This window comes from Littorina saxatilis, linkage group LG9 (assembly GCF_037325665.1).
Source record: "Littorina saxatilis isolate snail1 linkage group LG9, US_GU_Lsax_2.0, whole genome shotgun sequence".
Lineage (NCBI taxonomy): Eukaryota > Metazoa > Mollusca > Gastropoda > Littorinimorpha > Littorinidae > Littorina > Littorina saxatilis.
This window is the reverse complement of record NC_090253.1, coordinates 16,402,956-16,417,955: the sequence shown is the minus strand read 5'-3', so window position 1 is coordinate 16,417,955 and position 15,000 is coordinate 16,402,956. Positions and strand designations below refer to the sequence as shown.

At 42.5% G+C, this 15,000-nt stretch overlaps 1 protein-coding gene and 1 long non-coding RNA gene across 2 annotated transcripts in view; one reads left to right on the top strand and one right to left on the bottom strand.

The window, feature by feature from the left end:
* Positions 1 to 15,000, bottom strand: part of LOC138977110 (mucin-2-like) — a 120,570-nt gene that overhangs the window by 96,051 nt on the left and 9,519 nt on the right. The gene's annotated exons all lie outside the window — the stretch shown is intronic.
* Positions 10,182 to 12,327, top strand: LOC138975421 (uncharacterized). The gene is made up of 3 exons (XR_011458642.1): positions 10,182 to 10,321; positions 10,866 to 10,963; positions 11,642 to 12,327. It is a non-coding gene; the product is annotated as an uncharacterized lncRNA (long non-coding RNA).

Below are 15,000 nucleotides of genomic sequence, written 5' to 3'. Positions count from 1 at the left end.
TAATTTGCAATGCAAGCAGGGCATGTGCATACCATCACCGCACTGCACAGCACAACACCTTGCAAAATTTGCTCGAATACAGTGGAACCCCCTTTTACGACCCCCAGAAATCCGAAGAAAATCAAGTCCTTTAAAGAAGGGAATCTGAAAACTGAGGTAAATATACAGAGGTAATGACCTACAATTCCGAACAAATCAAGGTCTTGTATACGAAGGGGGTTAAGAGGGGGTACCGGGTCGACGGGCGCAGTGGCGTGGTGGTAAGACGTCGGCCTCCAAATCGGGAGGTCGTGAGTTCGAATCCCGGTCGCTGCCGCCTGGTGGGTTAAGAGTGGAGATTTTTCCGATCTCCCAGGTCAACTTATGTGCAGACCTGCTAGTGACTTAACCCCCTTCGTGTGTACAAGACCAAGTGCGCACGGAAAAGATCCTGTAATCCATGTCAGAGTTCGGTGGGTTATGGAAACACGAAAATACCCAGCATGCCTACTCAACGAAAGCGGAGTGAAGCTGACTATGCTCTCAGAGTATAGTTTGGGGAACCCAAATGGGCAAACGAGCTCACACGTAACCAGACAATTCTGGAACGCTGAAGAAGAAGAAGAAGTAAAAGAGGAAGTCTTCATTTTAGAGGGCGGGGGAAAGGAGGGGTGGGGGGGGGGGGGAGTCTTTGGGGGTGGTATGTGGGTCTTACAAGGGGGGGAGGGGGTGTCCACTATTTAACTTTTTGCTCGTCTGTTACCCAGGAAAAGTCCACTGGAAAGACCTCGACAGCCATTTACTTGGAACGCCCGACACCAAAGGCCAATGCAAGGGCCATTGGACGAAGGATCGAGAATGCCTCTTCTCCTCACTATCTTCGTTCTTCAGCACTGGTTCGCCCATATCGCCACCGCTACGTGCAGCAATGGTTGGTTGATGGATGATCAAGCTCAATGGGGGGGGGGGAGGGGGAGGGGAGGAGAAATTGTAGATCGTTTATGGCGTCTTGGTTCGACATGACAGTCATAAACTGTTCCTGCCATTGACACTGTGATGTTGAAATCTTTTTCAGTTACGGAAGAGTATGTGCATTTTTTTCCCGCCGTTTTGCCCAGTGCAACCGGCAGCACGTGCAACCGACAGCTGTGGCTGTCCACGCCCGAAGCCTTCGGCTGCGAAGTGGAAGGAACATACACGTACTCGCCGAATTATGCACCGCAACAGACGCTGAACCCTGCGTGTCAGTGTTATGCACCGCAAAAATCACTGCCAGATAAAAGTAGGTCCTTCAACTTTAGCCTCACTGCTGGCATTGGTCCTGCTGACAATGACAAAATGACGCTTAGTTTCACTGTTGATTGCCATTCGGCATCTGTTGTATCGCTGACCTCACACGGAAAAGTCGACGTCTATGCTTACCACTATACAGGAACTTCTCGGGCAACAAAGGTAAAGACATGGACGGTGTGCGCGTGAAGCCTGTCAGTGAGCTAGGGAATGAATACTTCATCGTGACGCCTCCAACAAAGACTCACACAAACAGTAGACGAAGAGAACGAGACCAAAACCTCAAGTTTGTCCACATCACGGCTCCCTACGACAACACAAATGTCACCATTGAGATGCAGAACAACCAGTGCGACGACGTTCCTATACCCGCGCAACCAAGTCACACGAAGAAGTTGAATATTACATTGAACAGCCTTCACACGTGGACCTGCACTGATGACACAGATCTGACGGGGATGGTGATAAAATCGAACCAATCTGTTGCTGTGGGGGTTGGCGTGTTTCGTGGTGCGGTGCAGGGCAATGCAATTTGCTGCTGGGATCACGTTTGGGCACTCCTGCCCCCCGTGAACAACTGGGGGGTCGATTTCGTCACGTTCCCGAACCCCGCACCTGCCGAGTCCAACGTCGGTGACATCTATCACATCGTGGCTGAAGGTGACAACACCACTGTCTGCGTTGACAGCAAATTCCCCGTCCATTTCAAAACAGCGTTTTCCTGGATCGCTCTGAACACGGAGAGCCCCTCCAATAACGTTGAGACCACAGAGAATTCTCTCAACACTAGCTCCTTTCACCGTATCGTCAGCAACAAACGTATCATGGTCGTCAAAACCGCACGCTATGACCCTGCTGCTTGCGCAGTGGCTTTGACCGACAGAGACCACTGGGCCACGACCTTGACCTTCCCTATGCCAAACGTCACTGAGTGGAGCACAAATGGCCCTTACAAATTTCTCATCACTGTCATCACAGAAAAAAGCGAACGTGAAAAAGTCATGATCAACGGAGAGAACCAAACATATTGGCGGGAGGTACGTGATGTGATTCTGTAGGTAAAGAGTGTGTGTGTGCCGTGTGTGTGTATGTGTGTGTTTGTGTGTGCGTGCGTGTGTGTGTGCGTGTGTGTGTGTGTGTGTGTGTGTGTGTGAGTGTGTGTGTGTGTGTGTGTGTGTGTGTGTGTGTATGTGTGTGTGTGTGTGTGTGTGTGTGTCACAAACCGGGCATGCAAATCTCAAGGTAATTAATATCTTTGGCTCTAAAAAAGCCAAATGCTTGGAATTAATTCTTTCAAGAATGATATTGACTTTCGATCTCCAGATAGGCAGTGTGTCACTGGTGGCCTTGAAGTTTGACCTTCACCTGCAAAACCAGACGTACGTGCTAAATTCCACGAGCGGTACTTCACGCATGGCCGCCTACGTCACAGCCTATAATCATAATCACGCATTCTGCCTCGCTTTGGGAGGAGACATTCCTGTGGTGAGTTGTAGAATACACACGCACACACACACACACAAACACACACACACACACGCACACACACACACACAAACACACACACACACATACACACACACAAACACACGCAGACACACAGACACACACACGCACACAAACACACACACACACACGCACGCACACACACACACTCTCTCTCTCTCTCTCTCTCTCTCTCTCTCTCTCTCTCTCTCTCTCTCTCTCTCTCTATTATTACGATGATGATGATTTGTATTATGATTAATATTATCATGATTATTTTTCATGAAGCATGAATGTTGAAACGTTGTACACCCCTAATTGAAATGGGCCCAAGGCCTAATCAATAAACCATCCAGACTCCAGACTCTCTCTCTCTCACTCACGCGTGAACCAGGGATTTACAACTCTTACAAAAAAGGTCCTGCGATTGTAATTGATCGGTTCATTGAATTACCCAACACTCGTATATGTGATTCTTGGCATGTCATTATATTCAAAATTCTGTATCGTAAAGTCTGTCAGATTGATTTCTCCAACTGCATTGTTTTTACACTTGTTTCAACACACTGTAAAAATATCACAGACAAAATATTAGAAAATAGTAGCGAAGTTAATTGTTGGGGCCGATCACTGTCGTATGTTTTTATCATTGACATGGAAGGTCCCGATTCTGAAGAACAAAATACGTCAATGACTGCCCTTTTTAACGTCAATGACTGCCCTTTTTAACGTCAATGACTGCCCTTTTTAACGTCAATGACTGCCCTTTTTAACGTCAATGACTGCCCTTTTTAACGTCAATGACTGCCCTTTTTAACGTCAATGACTGCCCTTTTTAACGTCAATGACTGACACATCAAACACTGACATTTAATGTGCCAGTAACGAGACAACCAAAGACGTCATTGGATGCTTTTTTTTCTCACTTTCAGGCTAATAACACAACCACATCAAACACTGACATGAAATGCAATAAGACAGCTCAGTGCAAATGCAAGTGTGTGAGACAGCAAACCGCAGCAAGTCTATCTACAGATGATAAGGAAAAACAAGAGGTACGGTTTTTTTCCGGAGGGAAAGGTTTTTTTACACATCGGAATTGTCTCTTTTGGTATAATGTGCTTGCCATGCCAAGGATTTTGTACACATCGAAAATGTCTTCTTTGGTTCAATGTGCTTGCCATACCAAGGATTTTGTACACATCGAAAATGTCTCCTTTGGTTCAATGTGCTTGCCATACCAAGGATTGTGTACACATCGAAAATGTCTCCTTTGGTTCAATGTGCTTGCCATACCAAGGATTTTGTACACATCGAAAATGTCTCCTTTGGTTCAATGTGCTTGCCATACCAAGGATTGTGTACACATCGAAAATGTCTCCTTTGGTTCAATGTGCTTGCCATACCAAGGATTTTGTACACATCGAAAATGTCTCCTTTGGTTCAATGTGCTTGCCATACCAAGGATTTTGTACACATCGAAAATGTCTCCTTTGGTTCAATGTGCTTGCCATACCAAGGATTTTGTACACATCGAAAATGTCTCCTTTGGTTCAATGTGCTTGCCATACCAAGGATTTTGTACACATCGAAAATGTCTCCTTTGGTTCAATGTGCTTGCCATACCAAGGATTTTGTACACATCGAAAATGTCTCCTTTGGTTCAATGTGCTTGCCATACCAAGGATTGTGTACACATCGAAAATGTCTCCTTTGGTTCAATGTGCTTGCCATACCAAGGATTTTGTACACATCGAAAATGTCTCCTTTGGTTCAATGTGCTTGCCATACCAAGGATTTTGTACACATCGAAAATGTCTCCTTTGGTTCAATGTGCTTGCCATACCAAGGATTTTGTACACATCGAAAATGTCTCCTTTGGTTCAATGTGCTTGCCATACCAAGGATTTTGTACACATCGAAAATGTCTCCTTTGGTTCAATGTGCTTGCCATACCAAGGATTTTGTACAAATCGAAAATGTCTCCTTTGGTTCAATGTGCTTGCCATACCAAGAATGTTGTACACATCGAAAAATATCTCCTTTGGTATAATGTGCTTACCATACCAAGGATTTTGTACACATCGAAAATGTCTCCTTTGGTATAATGTGCTTGCCATACCAAGGATTTTGCCTACATCAGAAATGTCTCATTTGGTACAATGCGCTTGGCATACCAAGGTTTACTCTCAATTTGTATTGCCATCGACGTCAGGGGCAGCAGCAGTACCGCTGTCACTACTACCACCATTATCGTTGTTGTTGTTATTGTTGTTGTTGTTGTTGTTGTTGTTGTTGTTGTTGTTGTTGTTGTTGTTGTTGTTGTTGTTGTTGTTGTTGTTGTTGTTGTAAAGATACATATTATTAAGCTGCATTAATACGCACCACACGCAAGTCTCCCTCGTTAATGATGGATGACTCGACTGACCGAACGGATTTTTGTAATTGAACAAATATACTAAGAAGATAAACTGTACTCAAACTCTCTCTCTCTCTCTGTCTCTCTCTCTGTCTCTGTCTCTCTGTCTGTCTGTCTGTCTCTCTCTCTCTCTCTCTCTCTCTCTCTCCTTATTCTTTCTCACACATAAACACACACCCACACACACACGGGCGCACGCACGCACGGACACACACACACACACACACACGGGCGCACGCACGCACGGACACATACACACACACACACACACACACGGGCGCACGCACACACACACACACACGCACACACACACACACACACAGTCACACACACCACACGCCCCCCTCACTCTCTCAGAAGACCTAACGCTCCCTGACATGTATCATCTGACATTTGATTTCAACAATCTGGATCAAATTCGGCGTTACACGCAATGGTAAAATGTTTGATTTATCGATTGATTGATCGATTCATTCATTCGTCCATTCACTCATTTGTGAATTTCTCCATTCTGTTACACATTCATTCATTTATTCATTCATTCATTCACTCATTCATTCATTTGTGAATGTCTTCATTCTGTTACACATTCATTCATTTATTCATTCATTCATTCATTCACTCATTTGTGAATTTCTTCATTCTGTTTCACATTCATTCATTTATTCATTCATTCATTCACTCATTCATTCATTTGTGAATTTCTTCATTCTGTTACACATTCATTCATTTATTCATTCATTCATTCACTCATTCATTCATTTGTGAATTTCTTCATTCTGTTACACATTCATTCATTTATTCATTCATTCATTCACTCATTCATTCATTTGTGAATTTCTTCATTCTGTTACACATTCATTCATTTATTCATTTCTCCATTCATGTATTCATTGATTTATGTATTGATGTATCTCTTCACTCCTCCATTCTTTTATTAATTTTTAAATACGCCTTCATTCCGTCATTCCTCATTCATTTATTCATTCATTCATGCAATAGCTTTCGCCCTTTTTCAGACGGAAGTGAAGGCAGCCATTGACAAGATCCAAGCCGACCTTCTTCTGCCCAAACGCGGCTTGAACAAACAGGCCAGGAAAATGACCAGCGCTCCAGATTCACGACCGTCCAGCGCCTATGTTGCGGTCACCGCCATCATCATCGTCGTATCCTTGGTAATGGGCCTGCCTGTGATGTTTGACCTCATCCGCCTGGTCACGTGGCTGCGCGCGCACATTAGAAAGATCTAGACGGGGAGTTTTTCAGCACGTGTATTGGAACGTGTACGGGTATAACGTCATCAAATCTAGTTTTTACGTCACGCGTTTGCAAAGATCTACACGTCTTGCTGGTATTCAAACAACGTTCAATAGGAAAAAAGATGACTGCACTTGGAACATTGGAGAAGGGTGAGCATCATCTAGACCAATTCTCCAAGACGTGTCCCAGCCAGCACCCCGATATCGGTCCGATATCGGACCGATATCGGATACGATATCGGGTCGATATCGGATTCCGATATCGGTCCGATATCGGATTGCAAATCGGGTCGATATCGGACCGATATCGGATTACGACATCGGACCGATATCGACCCGATATCGACCCGATATCGGTCCGATATAGAGAATCGGTATCGGCCTCATATCAGATCCTGATATCGGCGCGATATCAAATCCCGATGTCAGATTGCAAATTGGGTTGATACCGGGTCAATATCGGATTACGACATTGGTCCGATATCGGTCCGATATTGGTCCGATATAGAGAATCGATATCAGATCCCGATAGCGGACCGATATCGGATTGCAAATCCGGTCGATATCGGACCGATATCGACCCGATATCGACCCGATATCGGTCCGATATAGAGAATCGGTATCGGCCTCATATCAGATCCTGATATCGGCGCGATATCAAATCCCGATGTCAGATTGCAAATTGGGTTGATACCGGGTCAATATCGGATTACGACATTGGTCCGATATCGGTCCGATATTGGTCCGATATAGAGAATCGATATCAGATCCCGATAGCGGACCGATATCGGATTGCAAATCCGGTCGATATCGGACCGATATCGACCCGATATCGACCCGATATCGGTCCGATATAGAAAATCGGTATCGGCCTCATATCAGATCCCGATATCGGCATGATATCAAATCCCGATGTCAGATTGCAAATTGGGTTGATACCGGGTCGATATCGGATTACGACATTGGTCCGATATCGGTCCGATATCGGTACGATATAGAGAATCGATATCGGATCCCGATATCAGATCCCGATATCAGATTGCAAATCAGATCGATATCAGTTTGATATCGGATCCCGATATCGGTCCGATATCGGATCCCGATATCGGACCGATATCGGATTGCAAATCGGGACGATATCGGGTCGATATCGGATTCCGACATTGGACTAATATTGGTCCGATATCGGTACGATATAGAGAATTGATATCGGCCTAACATCGGGAACCAATAATGGACCGATATCGGGAACCGATAAGGGTGGTGCCCTTCTATGGTGCCCTGGTGGTGCCCTTCCGTCAATTCCTTTAAGTTTCAGCTTTGCAACCATACTTCCCCCGGAACCTGAAAACCTGAAAACTTTGGTTTCCTGGAAGCTGCCCGCAGAGTCGATGAAGCAAAACCAGCGAATAGTTGGCATTAATTATCTGATCATCTTTGAACCTCTGACTTTACTTCTTGACTAATGAAAACATGCTTCATGCTTGGCAATTGCTTTCGCACTTGTTCGTCTTTGACCTGCACTAAAACTTGCTGTAATCCGTAAATATTAAATTTCTGGCCCAAGAACAGAAGAAAATTTAAAAGGAGACAGAAATGATAAGATGAAGTAGTTGATAAACATTGTCACACAAGTAAAAATGAAAGTGAGTCAATAAACATTGTCACACAAGTACAAATGAAAGTGAGTCAAAGGCAGAATGAGAATAATTTAATAACCAACTGTATCATTGAAAACACATAAGTTACCAATGCAACATAAACAAATTACAACTATCAATTAAAATTCAACAGTTAATACAATTAATAACTGACCTTGTGATAAGATAACTTATCCACTGAAATGTCATCCACTCTGCTGCTAAAGGACGGGCTTGAACCCATGACTCACAGCATTGCAGAGCAGACCACTAACCAATGGGTCCCCACCGAATAATTATGGAGTGTCACGATTCATGTGACCCATCAAAGTCAAAGTATTTAATTCCATAAGGCGATAGCCCCCTTGGAATAAGGAAATAACAATAACTTCACAAAACGCATGAATCAAATTAACACAAAGGAGACGGGAAAATCGTCGCAAACGGATAACCAGTTATGAAATCAATTATAACTAAATAAGTCTTTCGATTTGCAACAAACAACGGACTGGTCACGCAACGGTTCTGTCCAGTCATGATAATCAAAACAAATGATTGTTACGCTCCAATTCTTCACAAGGGTGGGGAACGGGAAATGTTCAGACCATCTCTTTTATCCTCACGGTGCTTTCCTCGCTCATCCTCTGAAACATATCAGCTAGGTTAGACCATTGATGTTCTTTGTCTCCTTCATATCTGGCATCGTCTGTCACCTTCCGCCTATCAGCGTCACTCGCAACAACATCACTCCGCACCATACAGCCTGAATCTGACACTGTCAGCTGCGATTGAAAGTTGGAGACACACAACGTAGCACCACCGACGCACTTTTTCATGGCCGCCTTTGTCGAGCATCAAAAACGCAGTATCGCCATTGTTCAGTCGCCACAACAGTCGGTATTGAACGATGTCAGCCCATTCTCCGACATAATTGCACATAGCATTTGTTCCAAAACAGCAGGCCTAGGGAATCCTTACAGAGGCATTATATCATATATATATGTAGAGGCATTATATCATGTAGAGGCAAAATAACACAAAATGAAGAGAGAGTGAATCCGAGAGGCGTGTTCCTTGCTGGTTGTCAGCACATTAGCACTAATTTTATTTACCATCTTCATCTTAGTCCTCGTCCTCGTTTTCTGTGTTGATCTTCGACATCCTCCCACCATGTAGACGATCCGACAATCCTGTCAACCACTTCGCAAGCACCTGTTCGAATTGCTTGTTGTCGGTTTGAATATGGCGCTTCCTCACGGCCAGCTGCAGTAAAAAGATTAACCGTTATGAGTATGACGCAACAAGATGATCATATAAAATGTTGACATTGTATGAACATGTTTGTGCTTTCATAAGGAGACATGCTGTCTGCAAAACCTCCCTCACCTTTCATTTGTTCTTCACCATTTCTTCCATCACTGGCAGATTTATTTGTCTACATTCAATGTGTGTGTGTGTGTGTGTGTGTGTGTGTGTGTGTGTGTGTGTGTGTGTGTGTGTGTGTGTGTGTGTGTGTGTGTGTGTGTGTAGAGAGGTATTTTTATAAATCTGAAAGAATAAAAACTGTTTATTATGCACAACAGAACCATAAAAGGATTCTTAGTTAAAATCACCATTTTATTTTTACAACAACAATAAAGAAAATCAGCAACCACCTAAACACACACAGTGACACAAACACACACAGTGACACACACACACACCTAAGAAACAAACACACTGTTTAGTCTCATATATTCCAAGAGAAAAAAATACATCAAGTCTCAATAATTAGCAAAACTATCTTCCAAGTTCAATAGGCATAGGCGATACTCACTCAACGTTTTACGTGATGCATGATGATCGACTGTTTGGAACACTCTTGAAACCAGTCCAGTTCTGTCTTCCTCCTTCTGTCTTAGTATTGGACTGTCCAGTCAGGATCGTTTCTGATGTTGTATAACATAGTGCTCTAGCAACTGCCTGTTTTCAATCTTCCCAACGCATTTCGCCATTTGTTTACTCAGTAACTGCCGGACAAGTAATTCTGAGTGACCTCCCGTGATCGCCAAGGGACATTACTCTCGGACTTTTCTCTGTCGAATCGAACTCAAGAAAGTTTGTACTGTATTTTTACCGTTTTTAACACTCCTGCAACTTCAAAGCCAGTGTGTCTGCTGATATAAGATAACATGCTGCACTTCAGCATATATCAGGACTACACAATACAGATCTTATGACGCTGAGCGAATGGCAAATGGAACTTTCAGGTAATGTTACTTCACTGTGTGACTTGTGTTGTAAATTCATAATCATATTCATAAGTTCAGAATCCGTTGGCATTGTGATTGTTGACTTATTTTTGATACGAGTCACCAATATCAAAGCAATATCATGCATAACGATTGGAAAGGTGAATTTATCTCTCTTTCTCTTTCTTTCCTGCCTTCTGTCTTTCTAGTTTCTTGCTCTGTCTGTCTTTCTCAGTTTCAGTCTCTCTGTCTGTTTCTCTCTCCCTGTCTGTCTGTCTGTCTGTCTGTCTGTCTCTCTCTCTCTCTCTCTCTCTCTCTCTCTCTCTCTCTCTCTCTCTCTCTCTCTCTCTCTCTCTCTCTCTCTCTCTCTGATATTTTATTTCTCTCTGTCAATCTGATAATTGCCACACATTTTCACACATTTGTTCAATCTCACAGAATTTATAAGAGATCTCAGAGAGTTATTTTCGAAAATCGTCTTTTCAAAGACACTTAAAACAAGTTTTGATTGACCACTGTTCTCTACTGTAATGCAACTCACACATCAATGCTTTCATTGCAGGGTGGGAGGAATTACCATGAGGATACCAGAAGGCATTCACAGGGATGTAAACTACAAGTTACAACCCTGACAAGTGACATTCTGGCTTTTGAGGCCAAGTAAGTGTGTGTGTGTGTGTGTGTGTGTGTGTGTGTGTGTGTGTGTGTGTGTGTTTGCAGGTAAAATCCACGTTAACGCTTGATGAATGTTCCAGCAGTCATATTATATTTATAACTGAAAATCATTTATGAGAGAAGGCAGTGTTGTTGTCAGGCTTCGGTCTGGGGTCATTAATACATGCTTATGACGCATTGTTCTAAATCTTGGCTGGTCGACCATCACATCAATTTCGACATAAAGAACTATAAGAGGTCTTCTGACAGAACAATTTGTTGTAGCCGGGACATCTGGACCTATACATATTTTTAGTCCAGGTCCAACTGACATATTATTGTCTTACTCTTACTCAGTCTTAGTCTTGGAAAAAACTTCGGGAAGGTGTTCTGTGTGTGTTGGGGGGAGGGGGGGGGGTTGTTATCCATGCCAGGCAGCATTGACTAAGAGCATTTCATTCAAACACAGAAGAATGCTATCAAAGTTAGCATATATATATACACACAAGTAAATTCAACAAATATTGGCATAATGCAAAGACAATGTAAACCTTATTTACCTTCAGTTCTATATTTAGCAAAGAGCATTAACAAAGAAGACATAATTATAGTGTTTACACTGAAGTTCTCAAATCACACTGAATTCTTTATGTTTTAAGATTGTTGCATTCTCTGTCTTTGCAGATGTCATAGCATTTGGAGCAGATCTTCAAAGTCTCCCATTGCAGACATGCCATCGTCTGCACTGGTTGTATCAACAACTTTTTCCAAGGCTGGTGCTGCAGATTTAACAAGTATATATCGTCTGCTGCAAACTCAACATTAACAACTTCTCTGTCTGCTCCTGCTTCGAATTCAACAATTCTTGTTGTCTGGTGCTGCTGCAAAGTGAATGACTTCTTCGTTTGCTGCTGCAGGTTTAACAAGTATATCGTCTGCTGCAAATTCAACAACTTCTTTGTCTGCAGATGACGCTACAAATTCAACAACTTCTGTGTCTGCTCCTGCTTCAAATTCAACAATTCTTTTTATCTGCTGCTGCAAAGTGAATGACTTCTTCCTCTGCTGGTGGTGTTGCAAATAACCTCATCTTTCCTTGTGTCTCTGGCATCATTCGGATACATGTACAAGATACCTAGCTGTGCGAAGACTATTTTTTTTAAACCCAAAAGATGGAATAGAATTGGTAAATTTCTAGGTACAGAACCTAAAAGTGGGATACATGTATCCAAACTCACTTCCAGAAACTTTAGAACTGATTCAACTTCCGACATTTTTATCATGGTTTTATGGTGTGTGTTTTTTTAAATGTACAGTATATATATCATGGAAATGATGAATAAATGTTTAGAACATATTCTCACAACATATTTCTAATGGTTTTATTTATTTGTCTTTTGTTTTGTTTCATGTTAGCATGCACACTTCCTTCTTCTTCTTCTTCTGGATTCGTGGGATGAAACTCCCACGTACACTCGTGTTTTTGCACGAGTGGAATTTTACGTGTATGACCGTTTTTATGTGTGGTTCTTTTTATGTTTGCACTCAACATAAAAAACACACGTTTGAATAACTTGAATCTAACCATTATATTGTGCTTTTTATTTGGTAAAATTGACATTAGCCGTAAACGAAAATTAACTTTAATTTAACTTTATATTATGGTTTTGTTTTAATGAACGTTAATTTAATGTTAAATTAACGTAAAAACTAAACGTTTATCTCATGAGCAAACTTGGAATCCAATATCGGACCAATATCGGGCAGATATGGGATATCTTGGTCTGAGGGAGAAAAAAAATTCTAATAAAAAGTTTAATTATAGTTTTATTTTGGTTCTTTGTATCGGACCTATATCCAATATTGGCCCAATGTCGTAATCCTATATCGACCCGATTTGAAATCCGATATCGGGATCCGATATCGACCCGATATCGTATCCCGATATCGGTCCGATATCGGTCCGATATCGGGGTGCTGGCTGGATATCTCGGACCAAGATATCCGATATCTGCCTGATATCGGTCGGATATTGGATTCCAAGTTTGCTCATCAGATTAACGTTAAATTAACGTCAACTTTATTGGCCCAATGTCGGAATCCAATATCGGTCCGATATCAACCCGATATCGTATCCGATATTGGTCTGATATCGTGCCAATATTGGTGTGATGAATGGGATTGTATTGGCGATGATGTGAAAACTTGGAATCCAATATCGGACCGATATCAGAATATCTTGGTCCGAGGAAAAAAACCAAAAAAAACCAATAAAAAGTTTAATTATAGTTTTATTTTGGTTCTTTTTATTTTCGCACTCAACGTAAAAAAACACATGTTTAAATAACGTTAATCTAACCATTATATTATGCTTTTTATTTGGTAAAACTGACATTAGCCGTAAACAAAATTAACTTTAATTTAACGTTATATCCGATATCGGTCCGATATCGGTCCGATATCGGATTCCAAGTTTGCTCATCAGATTAACATTAAATGAATGTTAACTTAATTAATGTAAAAAGTTAACATTAATTTAATGTTAATCATTCTGATGAGCAAACTTGGAATCCGATATCGGTCCGATATCGGTCCGATATCGGATTCCAAGTTTGCTCATCAGATTAACATTAAATTAATGTTAACTTAATTAACGTAAAAAGTTAACATTAATTTAATGTTAATGTGATGAGCAAACTTGGAATCCGATATCGGTCCGATATCGGTCCGATATCGGATTCCAAGTTTGCTCATCAGATTAACATTAAATTAATGTTAACTTAATTCACGTAAAAAGTTAACATTAATTTGACGTTAATCTGATGAGCAAACTTGGAATCCAATATCGGACCGATATCAGACCGATATCGGATATCTTGGTCCGAGATATCCGGTCAAATCCGATATCGGACCGATATCGACCCGATATCGTGTGCTGACTGGGGTACGGGTGACGTCATATCCAGGGCCGTACTAGGGGGGGGGGAGGGGGGGTTATAGTGGTTGCGCACCCCCCCCCCCCCCCCCCCCCTGGCTTAAGCATGTACCTCCCAAACGCATTTTTATTGTGTGGGGGAGGGAGGGGGGGTTGCATCTGGATCATCATGAAATCCGAGGGGAAATCGCACCTCTCACCCCCTCAATTCTTCATTGCCTATATACGGCTTGCTGTCGAATTTACCTTTTTCGTTCAAGGAGAGGCTTCCTTTTCCTCCAGAAACATCAAAAAACGTTTAGCTTCAAGCCCCCTTGCAACCCCCACCGAGGCGGCTTCGCCCCCTGGGCCCCCATCTGTAACCTCCCCCACCCCCCTAGTACTTACCTAGACCGGCCCTGATATCTACACGTAGGCGTACAGGTCTTGGCTACACTTTCGCTCATCTAGAACACTGTAATATTCACCCGCACGCGCAAAATGAGCGGGAACTGCGGTGGCCGGTGATGACACGCCGTAGCAACATTTCCTTTTATTTCGTTTTAATACTTATAATCGTGAACATTGGCATAATAATATTATTATTATTGCTAAATCTATTGGTGTAACCGATGCAAAGTTTCAGAACGAAATCAATCGTTGCAGTTTCTGTGTGCAATTTCCCGTTTCATATAGGGTATGTTCGAATAGCATACGAGGTTATCTGCTCACAGGGCCGGACCCCCCCTGCCTGACCATGTGCCTCCTCCAAGGGTACAAACAAACAAATATATATATATAACAAACCTCATGACAAATACTCCCAGAATGCGCCAGATTGCACATTATTATTTTAATCTAGATTTCAAATATTTTCCAGGGGGGCTGGCCCCCGGACCCTAGGAAGTTCGGGTGCTTCGAACCCTCAACTAATGTACCCCTACAACAATTGGGACCCCCCCCCACACACACACACACACACACACACACACACACACTCACACACACACACACACCCCTACCTCACCCTACTAAGGCCCGGCCCTGGCTCAAACATGTACTTTTATTCTACTTCATCTTTTTGATCGTTAGATGTACACAATCGGCCCTGGCTCATAAATGTACTTTT